The sequence below is a fragment of the Somniosus microcephalus genome, chromosome 6 (assembly GCF_052327205.1).
Source record: "Somniosus microcephalus isolate GS21.2 chromosome 6, FLI_Smic_1.0, whole genome shotgun sequence".
NCBI lineage: Eukaryota > Metazoa > Chordata > Chondrichthyes > Squaliformes > Somniosidae > Somniosus > Somniosus microcephalus.
In genome coordinates, this window is record NC_140992.1 from 170391748 (window position 1) to 170408887 (window position 17140).

Sequence of the window (17140 nt, forward strand, 5' to 3'; positions counted from 1 at the left end):
GAGAGGTTTGTTCAAACATTCAAGAAGGCTATCAAGGCAATGTGTAATGAAGATATACCCCTGCAACACAAGGTGGATAACTTCTTGTTTGCCTACCGGAATGCGACACATGCGCTTACCAACCAAACTCCAGCCATGATGTTCTTCAATCGAAGACTACGATGCCGCTTGGATTTGGTTAAGCCAAACGTCAGAAGAGATGTGGAGAACAGGCAGTTTCAGAATATGAATGAAAGGCCGACCAGGAGTTTTAAGATAGGTCAACCAGTTTTGGCCCGGGACTACCGCACAGAGAAATGGCAGCCAGGAACGATCTGTACACGGCAAGGACCTCTAATGTATACCGTGGACGTTGGAGAGAGCATTGTAAGACGCCATGCTGACCAGATTCTAGAGTCACTGGAAAACATCAACTCCACACCACGATCTGATACACCTGGCGATCAAGCCGAAGTACCAATTGCATCTTCCGCAGAATCGGTGATATTGGAAGCCGACGAACCAAACAACGACATTGATCCCGACTCAACCTTGCCAGAAGAACCTGATATCCCAAAGAGGCGTTATCCAGACAGAATCAGGAAGCCTCCTCAAAGACTGAACTTATAATTGCTTAACTTCAACCAATGTATCTAGCAACCGTAATTGTAATTAATTATTACTTAGTTGTTAAATGAATGTTATGTACTGTTTATCTAAAAGGGGAGGAATTGTTGTGTATGTACCTTTAAGGGAATAACTGGTCTCAGACTGCAGTACCGGCAGTGACCACACCTGTATAAAAGGCCCTAGCAGGCTTCTGTAGTTTCAGTTTCCAGGTTGTCTCCATTCAGTAAAGACTTGTTATAATCAACTCCTGCAGCCCGTGTCTCAATTATACACGGACATAATACTGGGGTCTGACCAAGGCTCTGTACAACTGAAGCAGAGCCTCATAACTTTTTGTTTTCTCGCTCCCTTGAGATAAAGGCCAACATTTCATTAGCATTTTTGATTGTTTTTTGTGCCTGTGCACTAGCTTTTAGTGATCTGTGTACATGGACACCTAAATCTCATTGGTCCTTCACAGCTCTTAGTTTCTCACCAGTAAGAAAATATTCCGATTTGTCTTTCTCAGAGCCAAAGTGGAATACCCCACACTCCCCCACAGTGAGCTCACACTCCCCCACAGTGACCTCACACTCCCCCACAGTGAGCTCACACTCCCCCACAGTGAGCTCACACTCTCCCACAGTGAGCTCACACTCCCCCACAGTGACCCCACACTCCCCCACAGTGAGCTCACACTCCCCCACAGTGACCTCACACTCCCCCACAGTGACCTCACACTCCTCCACAGTGAGCTCACACTCCCCCACAGTGAGCTCACACTCCCCCACAGTGACCTCACACTCTCCCACAGTGAGCTCACACTCCCCCACAGTGAGCTCACACTCCCCCACAGTGAGCTCACACTCCCCCACAGTGACCTCACACTCCCCCACAGTGACTTCACACTCTCCCACAGTGAGCTCACACTCCCCCACAGTGAGCTCACACTCCCCCACAGTGAGCTCACACTCCCCCACAGTGACCTCACACTCCCCCACAGTGAGCTCACACTCTCCCACAGTGAGCTCACACTCCCCCACAGTGACTTCACACTCTCCCACAGTGAGCTCACACTCCCCCACAGTGAGCTCACACTCCCCCACAGTGAGCTCACACTCCCCCACAGTGACCTCACACTCCCCCACAGTGACCTCACACTCTCCCACAGTGAGCTCACACTCCCCCACAGTGACCTCACACTCTCCCACAGTGAGCTCACACTCCCCCACAGTGAGCTCCATCTACCATAGTTTTGCCCACTCACAGCAGCGATGCCAACCTTTTTTTATTTAATACAGTGATGTTATTGTGCTTCACATAAAGGATCGGGCAGGAGGATTGTAAACCAGTAACTCTGCACACCCAATTTTCCTTTGTGCACTGCGACCAGGAGACCCTTTACACCAAACGCAATAAAAGGGAAATCTACTCCTCCAACTTTTTATGGGAATTTGTGATGCTGAGGAGATTGTGTGCTTCAGACTCTGCAGTCGCTGCTCCCCCCGCCCCCCCCACCCCTGATTTGACCAAACTTACAGCCGCTGCAATCTCCAGTCTGACCAATCCTCAGTCTCTGGTGAATTAGCGGATTGCATCTGGAGCAGCCATTGGCCACAGTGTCACTGGGCTATGGAGGGGGAAAGTGAGCCAGGGTTCCCACTCACAATCATTGTCAAGTGGCTCTTGTTGGAAAGAGCAATGTGTACGGACAGCATAGGATTCGGCTGCAATGCCCCAGTCCAATAATCTGCCAACACTCAATGTCTCAGCTCCTGGATGATGGACTGCCATTTGGGATTGGCATTGGCGAGTGAGAGCACCCATGGAAACAAATCCATTGAAGGATAGGGAAGGAAGGAGAGGGGTAAGGTAGCTATACTAATTAGAGACAACATAATGGAAGTAGAAAAAGGGGACCTAACTAACATTAAGATAGAAACAAAATCCATATGGATTGAGATAATGGATAAGAAGGGATCGATCACGCTAATAGGGATATTCTACAAACCACCTTATAGTGGAAGGGAAGTGGAGCAAAAAATATGTCAGCATATTTTTGAAATGAGTAAAAGATATAGGCCTAGAAATTCAGTTGGGCACGCCAGCCGTTAGCGCCTTTGGAGGAGTAGATCTGGAGCGCTAGGCGCTTAGCGCCCAGGCGCAGCGCGATCTGCGCCTCGCCCCAACTTCAGTACACATTTAGCGCTGGCGCAAAGTCTTAGCGCGCGCCCTGCTGCGCGCGCAGATCATGACGTCATTTACTAGTGCAACGCCCTTTGTGCGCCCCGAACCGGAACTTCACTCGCGCCGGCCTTTTGTGCGCCGGGCGGCCCTAACGACTGTGAAGTGGAACGGTACACAGCCGAGGCGGGCCGCGGGGAGCGCTAATTAAAGGGCACTTACCCTGCACTATAAAGGCCAGCCATTTTGCAGCATTCACTCTTGTGCAACGGTTTTTTGGAGAGAGACCAAGGAGGAGAGCTTACTGGTTTGGACCAACACTAGGACAGGTATTTTTGGCTCAGGCCAGAGCTTAGCAATTATCTTTGCCTTCATTGAGAGCTCAGTGTTTGCCAGCATATAATGGGGGCTGCATTGGGTGCCAACGCTGACTTTCAGCCTTATGCCAGAAGGGCTTACAGACGCCGTGAGAGAGTGGCAGCCCTGGCTAGACGCAGAGGGGGCAACAGGCGTCGCCAACTGAGGCCTTACCCACCCAGGGTATACGGCAAGCAGTCCTCCTATCTGACCATGTCTGCCGCGATGTGTGTTAGGAGGCTGCGATTCAGAAGGGAGGTGGTTGCAGACATCTGCCAGCTGCTTCACAGAGATCTGCAGCCACAGCTGATGCGCAGGACGTCTCTGTCGGTGGCAGTGAAGGTGACGGTGGCTCTCAACTTCTATGCCACCGGCTCCTTCCAATCCGCTGCTGGGGACATCGCTAACATCTCCCAGTTCGCCGTGCATTGCTGCATCCGCCAGGTGACCGATGCCCTTTTCAGAAGGAGACATCAATTCATCTCCTTCCCCATGACCCTGGACAAGCAGCAGCAGCGTGCAGTGGGATTTGCAAGAATAGCGGGCTTCCCCATGGTGCAGGGCACCATTGACTGCACGCATGTGGCTTTGCGGGCACCTCTGGAGCATGCCGAGGATTACCGCAACCGGAAGGGCTACCATTCCCTCAACGTACAGCTGGTGTGTGACCACAGGCAGCGCATCCTAGCTGTCAATGCCCGCTTTCCAGGCAGCAGCCACGATGCCTTTACCCTGCGACAGACAACTGTGGCTGACATGTTCCAGGCACAGCCTCACCCAAGAGGATGGCTTATCGGAGACAAAGGCTATCCTTTGTGTACCTGGCTCATGACCCCGCTCCGCGCGCCCACGACCCCTGCTGAAGAGGCATACAACGAGAGCCATCAAGCGACTAGGAACATCATAGAACAAACAATCGGCGTCCTCAAGCAACGGTTCCGCTGTCTCGATCGCTCCGGGGGAGCCCTCCAGTATTCGCAGGACCGAGTCTCCCAATTCATCGTCGTTTGCTGCATGCTGCACAACCTGGCTATCCGCAGGACTCAGGCACTGCCACCTCACGTTGGACCACCACCTCAGGAGAAGGAGCATGAGGAGGAGGAGGACGAGGAGTACCAGCCCAGGAGGGAGGCAGAAGGTCCAAGGGCCGCCCGTCGGCGGCTTATTGAATGTCACTTCTAGGCCCCCTGTCAGGGAATGGCTTGTGCCAATGAAAGAACATGATTGCAGCCGCTCCGCAAGCCCTCAGCCGGTTAAGGCAACAAACACTTCAAAGATCAAACATGGACAATGTTAATAAATAAAATGCTTTATTGTACAAACTCAGGGCCCTTCCCACATGAAAACCAAAAACAGACGAAACCCCCAAAAAACACTCAAACACATTACTCGCTCCCACAACCTGGAGAGGATTAACAAAACAGTGCAACTAAAATGGCCGTCATCCTCGGCCTTCGTAAAAAACAAACATCACATCCTCGGCCTTCAAAAAACAAACATCCAATTCTCGGCCTCAAAAAACAAACATCCAATTCTCGGCCTCAAAAAACAAACACAACTGGCTACACATTCGACTTTTTGGCCCGCTAGGGCGATGCCTTGGCCATCTTTGTGTGGCCCCTGCCCGCCCTGCTGCTCCTCCTCAAAGTAAGGCCATTGGCTGCTGCAAGGCTGGGGGCAGGCTCCAGAGGGGCACATGCCGTGACGGCAGATGCCCTTGGGGGTCGGCCTAGTCGAGGTCTGGCCGTCGAGCGGGCGGCTGTTGAATGCTGCAGCTGTGGCTGGCCAGCATCAGTCGCTGCAGCAGCTCCTGGCAGCTCCACTGGGGGAGTGGCAGTGGCGGCTGGAGGAATGGGGGCAAGCTGGCGGATGGCAGGCGCTCGCTGGTCACCTGAGACACTGGCACTCACTCGGGCCAGCACTGCAGCATGCGCACCAATCTGCCGAGGGACAGACCGCTGTGCTGCTGCAGCGCGCCGGGTGCCCTGGCGATGCCTGGCTGACACAGCGAGTGCGGCAGCAGTGAGTGCCCGTGTTGACCTGTTCAGTGACCTCATCAGAGCACCCAGTGACTGCACGGCACCACTGATCAGCTGCCCACTCGCTGCCTGAGCTGCCCCGAATGCTGCCCGACTCGCTGCCTGCTCTGCCCCGAATTCCGCCAAACTGATGGCCTGTGAGGCCCCGACGTCGGTGACACTCCGAGAGAGGGACTCGATGGCCTCAGGCAACCGTGCCACTACCCCCATGAGCTCCGTGTGCCGGCGCTCCGAGTCCGCGGACAAGTCCTCGAGGCGTTCCATCTCCTCGGCGAAGACCATCTCCGGACTGGAGGCCGGACTCTCCCTCTGGGGAGAAGGCCGCTGAGCTGGCCGACCCTTCCTGCGTTGCTGGACGCCGCTGGGCCCAGCAATTGGACTCCCCTCCGACCCTTCCCCCCTCTGGGGAGAAGGCCGCTGAGCTTCCACCCCCCTCCCGCATTTCTGCAGGCCGCAGGTCCCATGAGCTCCCCTCCCCTCCGACACTTCCGCCATGCTCCCCTCCAGGGAAGACGTGTCCCCTACATTCGCATGGGTTGCCACAGATGAGGGTTCCCCTGATGGGCCGCCTTCCTCTTGTTCCTCCTCCTCCTCCTCTTCTGGGGGGCTGTCACTGGCAAGTTCAGGGACTTCCTCCTCACCATCTGAAAGCAGCAAAGCACAAGAGTAGCTTTAGAGTGAGGAGAGGGCGTCAGCGAGGGATGCATGAGTGGTGGCATTCAGCGCATTGGTCGGACAGTGGCAAAGGATGTAGATCTGATGCGCAAGTGGGATGAGAGAGGTCCAAACGTTGATGTCCTTACCATTGGTGCCAGAACAGGGTCGGCATCTCCACATGCAACGGGGCCAATCACCCGGCCACCCATGATGTGCTCCACGCGATGTTGCAGCTCGGTCAGCGGCTGGATCTGGGGTCGGCCTCCCCCGGTCGCAGTCCGGCTCTTCCTATTATTGGCCAGCTTGGCCTGCAAGAGAAAGGACGGCCTCTAAGTACAGTGTGTAGCCCTGATCTTGTGTGCACTGCCTCCCATGGTGGAATAGCCTGGCCAGTGTGTCACCCTGATCTTGTGTGCACTGCCTCCCATGGTGGAATAGCCTGGCCAGTGTGTCGCCCTGATCTTGTGTGCACTGCCTCCCATGGTGGAATAGCCTGGCCAGTGTGTCGCCCTGATCTTGTGTGCACTGCCTCCCATGGTGGAATAGCTTGGCCAGTGTGTAGCCCTGATCTTGTGTGCACTGCCTCCCATGGTGGAATAGCTTGGCCAGTGTGTTAAGTGCAGAATGTGCAATTGATGTTCATGCCTGTCCCATAGCTGCTGGATGAGGGCTGGCCATTTGGGCTTTCAGGTCCCTTTGCCCATAATGTGAGGTGCACATGCAAGGATGAGGAGGACACTGGAAAGGGTACTCACCCTGACAATCCGAGTGAGGTCATTAAACTTTTTGCGGCATTGGACACCGGTCCTGGGGACTTCGCTGTTGGCTGACACCTTGCCGGCGACATGCCTCCAGGCTCTCCGGTAGACGCGGACCGGCGCCTTCCTGCCATTGTCCGGGTACAAAAGATGGCGCCTCTTCTCCACACCACCAACCAGCACACTCAGATCAAGCTCTGAGAAGTGCTGCGCTCGTTCACGGGCCTTCTGCATGGCTTCAGGCGCTATTTGGGTCCAGCAGCAGTGTTCAGGCCTAGCTGGAGGGCTCCACTATCCAGGGTGTGGCAGCAGACCAAGTCGACCCTTCCCCCTTAAGAGCTGGCCGGCGCCAGGGTGTCTGCTGTCAATCACGAGATGGCCGCACCTGCGCTGCGCCCGGCCTCGGCGCTCTCGCTCAGCACCTCCGGCTTAGCGCCTAAAGAGAGGCGTGCAGCGCCAGTTTTAGCGCTCGAGCAAACTCTTAGGGCGAAGCTAATGAATATCGGAGAAGTGGCCTTGATTTTGCGCCGGGCGCAAACTTTACCGGCCGCCCGACTTTACCGCCCCAAAAGTGGCTACAATGAATTTCTAGGCCATAGAATAATAATCATGGGAGATTTCAACTGCCTCCAAATAAACTGGCAAGAGGTAAGGAAAGGGGAAAAGGGAATGGTGTTTTTATAGTGTGTACAGGACTCCTTTCTTAATAAGAAGCCCAACAAGGGAGGAATCATTGCTATATCTAGTCTTGGGAAATATACAGAGCAGATAAGGGAAGTAAGTGTAGGGGAACATCTAGGTATTAGCTATCACAACATAATAAGGTTCAAAATAATGATTGAGAAAGACATAAGTAAAACAAAGACCAAGTAATGACGAAAGGTTCGACCTGAAACGTTGACTCCATTTCTCCTCTCTTTGGTGCTGCCTGACCTGCTGAGCATTTCCAGCACTTTCTGTTGTTATTTCAGATTTCCAGCATCCGTAGTATTTTGCTATTGTACCAAAGTAATAGATTGAAAAACAGTTAATTTTGAGGGGATGAGAATAGAACTAGGGAAGATAAACTGGAAAAAATATTCACAGACAAAGAAATAGAACAGCAGTGGGAAATATTTAAAAGGGTGATCAATAGAGTTCAGGAGAAATATATTCTGCTACAAAGCATGAAAAAACTAGCCAATAATGAAACACCATGGTGAATAAACATGGCAAAATTGAAACTAAAGAAAAAGGCATACACTGAGTACATAGACAACAAAGGAGAGGATGACAAAAGGGAATGTGAAGAGGTTAGACAAGAAGTAAAAAAATAATTACGAAAGCAAAGAGGATCTACGAAATTAAATTATCAAGGAATATAAAAAGAAATAGTAAAGTATTCTACAGACACATAAATAACAAAAGGAACATCAGGATAGGGATAGGGCCACTAAGGGACGCACAAGATAAACTCACAGGTAATGACAGCAAAGTGGCAGAAATATGAAATAATTACTTTGCCTGGGTATTTACCAGGGAGACTAACAAAGTGTACATGACACTAGAAGAAGAGATCGAAAAGATATAAAGACATTTATGATAGAAAGGGGAAGATAATTGATAAACTAGTTAAACTTAGAGAGGATAAAACCACGGTCCGGATGGATTACATCCGTACATACTAAAAGAAGCTAGGGAAGAGCTAGCAGAGGCACTATTATATATTTATAAAAATTCATTAGAAAAGGGAATAGTGCCAGAGGACTGGTGGACAGTTAGTGTTATACCTATATTTAAAAAGGGAGATGAAACAAATCCAGGGAACTGTAGACCAGTTAGCTTATCATTGGTGGTAGGATAGATAATGGAATCCTCACTCAAAGATGTAATAGAAAAACATCTAGAAACTGAAAATATAGTAAATAATAGTCAATATAGATTTCAAAAGGGAAGATCATGTTTGACCAACTTTATTGAACTCTTTGAAGAAGTAATAAAAAGAGTAGACAAGGGTAATTTAGTAGATGTAATATACTTGGATTATCAAAAGGGCTTTGTTAAGTTTCGTAGACTCGTGACTAAGGTTAGAGCGTGTGGAGTCAGGGGACAAGTAGCAGAATGGAAAGCAAGCTGGCTACAAAACAGAGAATAGGGGATGGTATTTAGTTACTCAGACTGGTGAAAGGTGGGAAGTGGTGTTCCACAAGGATCGGTGCTGGGACCATTGTTGTTCTCTATTTACATAAAAGATTTGGACTTGGGAGTCAGAAGTACAATTTCAAAATTTGTAGATTATACTTTGTATATTAATATATTATTTTCTGACTATAGAATTTATTTTAATGTAATAAATACTTTCACGTTACACAACTTAAATCCACATTTACCTTTGAAAATGTTTACAAATGTTTGATGAAATTATCTTTCATCATTTCTCAGTCAGTGCTTTTTTCCTTTGATACAAGTAGCTCATTACCATACCAAAGTGGAAGCCAATCTGGATCCACACACCCTCGCATTAAAACAAAAAGCAAAAGGGGAAATTATAGGATGTGCTGCCCAAAATCACAAAGCAACACTGGCACAAATTACCAAAGGTAGCACAGCTGGATTTGCACACACAATGCTTCACTCCACCAATTTCATGGGCAGTTGAAGAACTGTGGGGAAGGGCCAAATAGGGGCTCAATACATCAGGTGGAAAGGTAGTGCTGGATGTCATCAGTGTGCATTGAAGCCGAGCTGTGTGATTAGTGATCACTCACAGGCCTAGAAATTGAGTTTGCGCTGCGCCAGGGCTTTAGCGCCGGAAGTTAGCGCCGGCGCTAAAGCCCTTTGCGCGCGCCAAAAATTCAGTAGCGCCGCGCCCAAATGGCTGCCGGCGCTACTGAAGGGTTTTAGCGCCTGAAAACTGGCGCAACGCGCCGCATTGCGGCGCTATTCCAGCGCTGCGGCGCCCGCTGCGGTGCGGCAGGCTCGGGAAGTGCAGGCCTCCTCCTTCCGTTAAGGAGGAGCTGCCTGCACCCGGCCGCGGCCCGCGCAAATCTCATCAAAAATGAGCCCGGCACCTCGGACAAGTGCCGGGCTTGCATCTGTTCCGGGGGGGGGGCGGAGAAGTCCGGGGAGGGAGCTGCGGGCAGGCGGCCGGCGGGAAAGCGGCCGGCCGCCGCGCCTCCTTAAAGCGCCGGCGCAGACTCCGGCAACACTCGTTTGCCGGAGTCTTAGTTGCGGCTGCCACTGGCGAGGCGGCCGCAACTGAATTTCGGCTTGGGGCTGGGTTACCACGGCAACCGGGACGCTGCGCACACCGATGACGTCATCGGTGCCGGCGCAGCGCTACCGGTCTACCGCCGCGGAAGGGCGCCAGGCAATTTAGGAACCGGCGCCAATTGCAGCGCTAGGCCCTCTAGCGCCGCAAAATCGGTGCTAAGGGCACTGAATTTCTGGGCCACAGAATCTAAAGCTTCTGATTATGCAGGAATAATTGCTCTGTGGAAGCTACCAAACTATGAAGGAGAGCTAGGTTTGCAGATGAGTTAAGCATCATTAATATGGATTTAAAGTACCTTGGCAAATGAGTAGAAAACACAGCTCACTTTTGGCGCAAGTAAATATCTGACATATGGTTCCGATCTCCTTCCAACTAGAGATTGAATCCTACGCTCTCAGTATTTTCATATGCCTTAATTGCTGCATTGCTGGTCATCTTCCAGAACTCGATAGACTCTGGAACAGTACCCATGGATTGGAGGGTAGCTAATGTTACCCCACTATTCAAAAAAGGTGGCAGAGAAAAAGCGGGGAATTATAGACCAGTAAGCCTGACATCAGTAGTGGGGAAAATGCTAGAGTCCATTATAAAAGATGTAATAGCAGAGCACTTGGAAAGCAGTGACAGGATCAGACAAAGTCAACATGGATTTACAAAAGGTAAATCATGCTTGACTAATCTACTGGAATTTTTTGAGGATGTAACTGGTAAAATAGATAAGGGAGAACCAGTGGATGTGGTGTATTTGGACTTTCAGAAGGCTTTCGATAAAGTCCCGCATAAGAGGTTAGCGTGCAAAATTAAGGCACATGGGATTGGGGGCAAGGTATTGACTTGGATAGAGAACTGGTTGGCGGACAGAAAGCAAAGAGTTGGAATAAACGGGTCGTTTTCCGAGTGGTAGGCAGTGACTAGTGGGGTACCGCAAGGATCGGTCCTAGGACCCCAGCTGTTCACAATATATATTAATGATCTGGACGAGGGAATTGGATGTAATATCTCCAAATTTGCAGATGACACAAAGCTGGGTGGGAGGGTATGCTGTGAGGAGGATGTCGTGAAACTCCAGTACGATTTGGACAGGTTGGGTGATTGGGCAGAAACATGGCAAATGCACTATAATGTGGATAAATGTGAGTTTATCCACTTTGGTGGCAAAAACAGGAAGGCAGATTATTATTTGAATGGCAATAGATTGGGAGAAGGGGAAGTGCAAAGAGACCTGGGTGTTCTTGTGTACCAGTCGCTGAAGGTAAGCATGCAGGTGCAGCAGGCGGTTAAGAAGGCAAATGGTATGTTGGCCTTCGTAGCAAGAGGGTTCGAGAACAAGAACAAGGATGTCTTGCTGCAGTTGTACAGGGCCTTGGTGAGACCGCACCTTGAGTATTGTGTGCAGTTTTGGTCACCTTACCTGAGGAAGGACGTTCTTGCCATGGAGGGAGTGCAGCGAAGATTCACCAGGCTGATACCTGGGATGGCAGGAATGACGTACGAGGAGAGATTGTGTCAATTGGGCTTATACTCACTGGAGTTTAGAAGATTGAGAGGGGATCTCATCGAAACCTATAAAATTCTGTCAGGTCTGGACAGACTAGATGCAGAAAGGATGTTTCTGATGGCCGGGGAGTCCAGAACCAGGGGTCATAGTCTAAGGATAAGGGGTAAGCCATTTAGGACTGAAATGAGGAGGAATTTCTTCACCCAGAGAGTGGTGAACCTGTGGAATTCTCTGCCACAGAGGGCGGTGGAGGCCAGTTCATTAAATATATTCAAGAAAGAGTTGGATATATTTCTTGAGGCTAAAGGGATCAAGGGATATGAGGAGAAGGCAGGGACAGGGTACTGAATTTGGATGATCAGCCATGATCTCATTGAATGGCGGAGCAGACTCGAAGGGCCGAATGGCCTACTCCTGCTCCTATCTTCTATGTTTCTATGTTTCTATGTTTCACGGTCCTAAATGGTAGCCAGCAACATCACTCACCATTATTGCAGGGATGATGGATAAGGTAGCGCACAATCACAGAGAGAGAGGACCAGGAAAGGTGGAGAACCATGAGCGGTGAGGGACCATAAGCAGTGGGGGACCAGGAATGGGTGAGGGAGTACGAGCAGTGAGGGACCATGAGTGGTGGGGGGCCAGGAATGGGTGAGGGACCAGGAATGGGTGAGGGACCAGGAATGGGTGAGGGACCACAAGCGATGAGGGACCAGGAATGGGTGAGGGACCAGGAATGGGTGAGGGACCATGAGCGGTGATGGACCAGGAATGGGTGAGGTACCAGGAATGGGTGAGGGACCATGAGTGGTGAGGGACCATGAGCGATGAGGGACCATGAGCAGTGGGGGACCAGGAAAGGTGGGGGACCAGGAATGAATGCCAACCAGGAGCAGTGGTGGACCAGGGATGATTGAGGACCAGGAGCAATGGTAGACCAGGAACAGGTGAGGACTATGAGCAGTGGAGAACCAGGAATGATGGACAAGGAATGGTGGGCCAGGAGTGATGGTGGGCCAGGAGCAGTGGAGAAGCAGGAACTGGTGAGGATCAGGAGCAGTGGACCAGGAGCAGTGGAGAATCAGGAACTGGTGAGGACCAGGAACCGGTGAGGACCAGGAGCAGTGGAGAACCAGGAACCGGTGAGGACCAGGAGCAGTAGTCCAGGAGCAGTGGAGAACCAGGAACTGGTGAGGACCAGGAATGATGGACCAGGAATGATGAACCAGGAATGATGGAGGACCAGGAAACGTTTGAGTAAACAAGTTTGTGATTTTGGAGAGATGTGTGTGGGTCAGCAGTTTCTGATGGATGCCCGCTGTCCCAGCTCCTCTAACCAAGTCTCGCCCCAGAATCCCCCCAAAAGTTGCTTGTGCGCATCAACACATGCGTGCACACCGGTCCCAGCGTTGGTGTGAAGGTCGAATGTACGGAAGAGTCTCATCATCAGTGCCTGCAGAAAGTGCTGCATCACCTGGCGCCGATGAAGATGGCTGCCGTCCTTGCGGGCTCCGTGCGTACCAGGCAGCTAAGTGTCCTTTGCTGCTTGGTGCGCTCGGCTCGATAAGAAAAAAGCATTTCACTGACTGGATTTCATTTGTTGTATTTGGTTATGTGACAAATAAAATTGAAATTGAATTGAATTGAATCCACAGCTGCCTGGTGCTTCCATTACTGAGCTCAGTCAATGGAAAGCACACTTGCCCTTTTCAGCAAACACTGCACCCGTCAGCAGCCTCACTTCTCATTTTAGCAAATGTCAGATATGTTAATAGTTCCTATGAATGGATCAAGCTAACGCCTCATTATTCCCTAGCTGCTAGAGTTGGCCATTATAAATGTCAATTTTAGATTCTCTTACCTGTTGTATATTTATACGTGCGCCTAACTGTAAAGCAGAACTAATTGAGGGAAAGTCAATCTTAAATTGTAAAATCAGATTTTTGAAATACTGCATGCTGTCGATGCAATGCAGAGAGAATTTACTGGTGAATAATCAGCACAGCCGGGCTTCTGACTCCTCCAGCACCTGCTCCTCCTGAGTCCGATGGCTAATGAAAGAAAGAACTTGCATTGATATAGCACCTTTTACAACCTCAGGACATTGCAAAGTGCTTCACAACTAATGAAGTCCATTTGTAATGTAAGAAACATAGCAGGCAATTTCGCACAGCAAGATCCCACAAATAGCAGTGAGATAAATGACCAGACCATCGGTTTCTTTAATGACATTGGTTGAAGGATGAATTTTGATCAGGACACCGGGAGAACTCCTCTGTTTTTCTTCGAATAGTGCCGTGGAATCGTTTACGTTCGCCTGAGAGGGCAGATGTAGCCTTGGTTTAACATCTGAAATACGGCACCTCAGACAGTGCAGCACTCCCACAGTACTGCACTTGGACTATCAGCTTAGATTTTGTGCTCAAGTCTGTGAGTGGGGGCTTGAACCCATAACCTCCAACTCACAGACAAAAGTGCTACCACCTTTGTGGGAATAGGGATTCCTCCCCACGGTATAGAGTCCGCAATCCCAGCCATTAGCACTGGGCGTGGCATGGAGGGGGAAGCTGGGAGCTGTTCCAATGCATTAGCCATTGGACTCGGGTTGGGAAGGGGGGAGAATAGATGTCGGATGGGCAGCTTGACTGAGAACGGAGGGGAGTGAGAGAGTGGATGGCACGGAGCGAGAGAAATGGATGGCAATAATGGAGATAGGGAAGAGGGAAAACAAAGGGGAGCTGGATGGCAGGAATGGGGAGGGAGAGCACCAACATAAACTCCAAGGGTGGGGGGGATTGATGCAACTGAGAATTGGGTATAGCTGCAGCTTAAGTCATGATAAGTTGGCATCCCACTACACTCACATTGTAAGTACTTTTCATATGTCATACGTGAGGCCATTGGGTTTCAATTTTCTGATGAAAGCAAACTGAATTGTGCAATGTGATGCTAACTCTCTAACAGAGTCCCTGGATAGAGATCAGGAGAACGAACTCTGAAACATGGCCTCTTGAATAATATGATGGGGCAGTGTAGAGGGAGCTTTACCCTGTATCTAACCCGTGCTGTACCTGCCCTGGGAGTGTTTGATGGGATAGTGTAGAGGGAGTTTTACTCTGTACCTAACCCATGCTGTACCTGCCCTGGGAGTGTGTGATGGGACAGTGTTGAGGGAGCTTTACTCTGTATCTAACCCGTGCTGTCCCTGCCCTGGGAGTGTGTGATGGGACAGTGTTGAGGGAGCTTTACTCTGTCTCTAACCGGTGCTGTCCCTGCCCTGGGAGTGCTTGATGGGACAGTGTAGAGAGAGCTTTACTCTGTATCTAACCCATGCTGTACCTGCCCTGGGAGAGTTTAAATAAACATAGGAAGATAATGAGCAGGGAGGTTGAATGGTCGTAAAAATGGGACATGGGTTATTCATTCAGCGAAAAGCCGTGGCTCTGAGGGTGAATATCCTAGTGGCCAAATTACAGAATTTCTTTTAGAAAGGCAAATATAAAAACACAGGCAGCTGACTAACCTTTAGCAAATTTGAAGTGATATTTGCATCAGACATCCCACTTTCCACACATACAGACCTACGCAGATGAGGATAGCCTAATAGAAGCTTTGTTAAAAATATGGATTAAGCAGCATTGGGAATACGAGGGGGCACCACACCTCTTTATGTAGGATGGATTCATATGTAGATTCAGTCCCAGTGCTTCATGCACATCCTGTGAAAGCTCCTTTTCATTTCACGGAGCTCAGGCTGCCAAGAATGTGCTCAGTAATTCCCTGTGTGGCTTTTCAATTGATCATAGTGGAGTGTTGTTACAAAGGATTTGTTAAAGCAGGTGCAGTAGTTTGTTGCACTCTGAAAAAGAAAATAAAAAACTTGCATTTCTACAGCATCTTACATCACCTCAGGACAGCCCAAAGCGCTTTACATCCAGTGAAGTACTTTTGAAGTGGAGTCACTGTTGTAATGGAGGAAGCTCAAACCCCAGGACCTCAAACCCAGCACCAAGCTCATGGTCTACAGAGCAGCAGTGATACCCGCCCTCCTGTATGCTACAGAGACATGGACCATGTACAGCAGGCACCTCAAAGCACTAGAGAGGTACCACCAACGCTGCCTCCGCAAGATCCTGCAAATCCATTGGCAGGATAGGCGCACCAACGTCAGTGTTCTCGCTCAGGCCAACATCCCCAGCATCGAAGCTTTGACCACGCTCGATCAGCTCCGATGGACGGGCCACATTGTCTGCATGCCCGATACGAGACTCCCAAAACAAGCACTCTACTCGGAGCTCCGACACGGCAAGAGAGCCCCAGGTGGGCAGAGGAAATGCTTCAAGGACACCCTCAAAGCCTCCTTGAAAAAGTGCAACATCCCCACCGACACCTGGGAATCCCTGGCCCAAGACCGCACAAAGTGGAGGAGAAGCATCCGGAAGGTGCCGAACACCTCGAGTCTCTTCGCCAGGAGCAAGCGGAAGTCAAGCGCAAACAGCGGAAGGAACGCATGTCAACTCAAGCACCCCACCCACCCGTTCAACCACCGTCTGCCCCACCTGTGACAGAGACTGTAGGTCCTGCATTGGACTCATTAGTCACCTGAGAACTCATTTTTAGTGTGGAACCAAATCATCCTCGATTCCGAGGGACTGCCAAAGAAGAAGAATGGAGGAAACACGGCAGCCAAAATGCGCACAGCAAGCTCCCACAAACAGCAATGTGATAATGACCAGCTCATCTATTTTTAGTGATGTTGATTGAGGGATAAATATTGACCAGGACACCGGGGAGAACTCCCCTGCTCTTCTTCAAAATAATGACATGATGTAGGGTACAGGATGGTTTTGGGTCATTTAAGTGTCATGAACTTTTTGACTTTGGTTAATGGAAAACCCAGCCTGTAAGTTAACCACAAACAGCAAACTTTTGTCTACTGCTAAGTAAGGCAGAAAACTGAGAAAGGTACACCGGAACAACAACGAACCAAGACATTTTGTCTACTGCTGAGGAAAACAACAGACACAGAACAGGAAAGGTTGCAACTTTGGACACTAAACCAAAAAGTAACAGTGACAAAGAGACCCTTTTATGGGAGTCGGAAACCAGAAGACAAATCCTCACAACTGTATAAAAAGAGAATGGACTGTGCTATCGGGAGGAGAGGCAAGATGTAGAAGACAGGGAAGAATCGCTTCGGTAGACACTCCTGGCCCTCCCCAGAACAACAATCTGTTCAATTCGTGTTCTGAACCATATGCCGCAGTTGTGAGTATTGTGTGGATCTATTGTTCATTGTTGTCCAGCAATCGAATAAAGTGTTTCATAATCTTAGCCCCAGATTTTGTGGTTGTGGTCTCCGCTCAAGGTTAGAACTAGTAACTGGGTTATTTCCCTAAACATTGGCACAAATTAGTAATAATAATCCTACATTGGGATCTTTTACGTCCATCTGAAAGGGCCGATGCTGCCTCGGTTTAACGTCTCATCCGAAAGACGGCACCTCTGACAGTGCAGCACTCCCTCAGCACTACACTGGGAGCATCAGCCTTGGTTATGTGCCCAAATCTCTGGCGTGGGACTCAAACCCACAACCTGTTGACTCAGAGGCAAGAGTGTTTCCAAAAAGAGGGAAAAGGTTACGTTTTAAAAGGTTGAGCCTCTGGGTGTTGCTATAAGGTAATGTGCTGGACCTTCCACCATGCAACTTGGATTCAAACGCGACCCAGGCTGATAGGATGGGAGCCTCTTCTGTCCGTTCTTGAGGTGACTTCGTGAGCCTGAGCAGTTTAAACCCAGTTTAAAT

The 17140-nt window shown here is 50.0% G+C and overlaps 1 protein-coding gene across 1 annotated transcript in view; it reads right to left on the reverse strand.

Moving 5' to 3' along the window:
- Window positions 1–15188, reverse strand: part of LOC147116199 (axonemal central pair apparatus protein HYDIN-like) — a 120672-nt gene extending 105484 nt beyond the window's left edge. Inside the window, exons 1-2 of the mRNA XM_085990924.1 lie at window positions 14998–15188; window positions 7473–7578 (exon numbers count right to left, since the gene is read on the reverse strand). The gene's annotated coding sequence lies outside the window, so the exon portion shown is untranslated. The remainder of the gene's footprint in view (window positions 1–7472; window positions 7579–14997) is intronic.
- Window positions 15189–17140: the final 1952 nt, after the last annotated feature.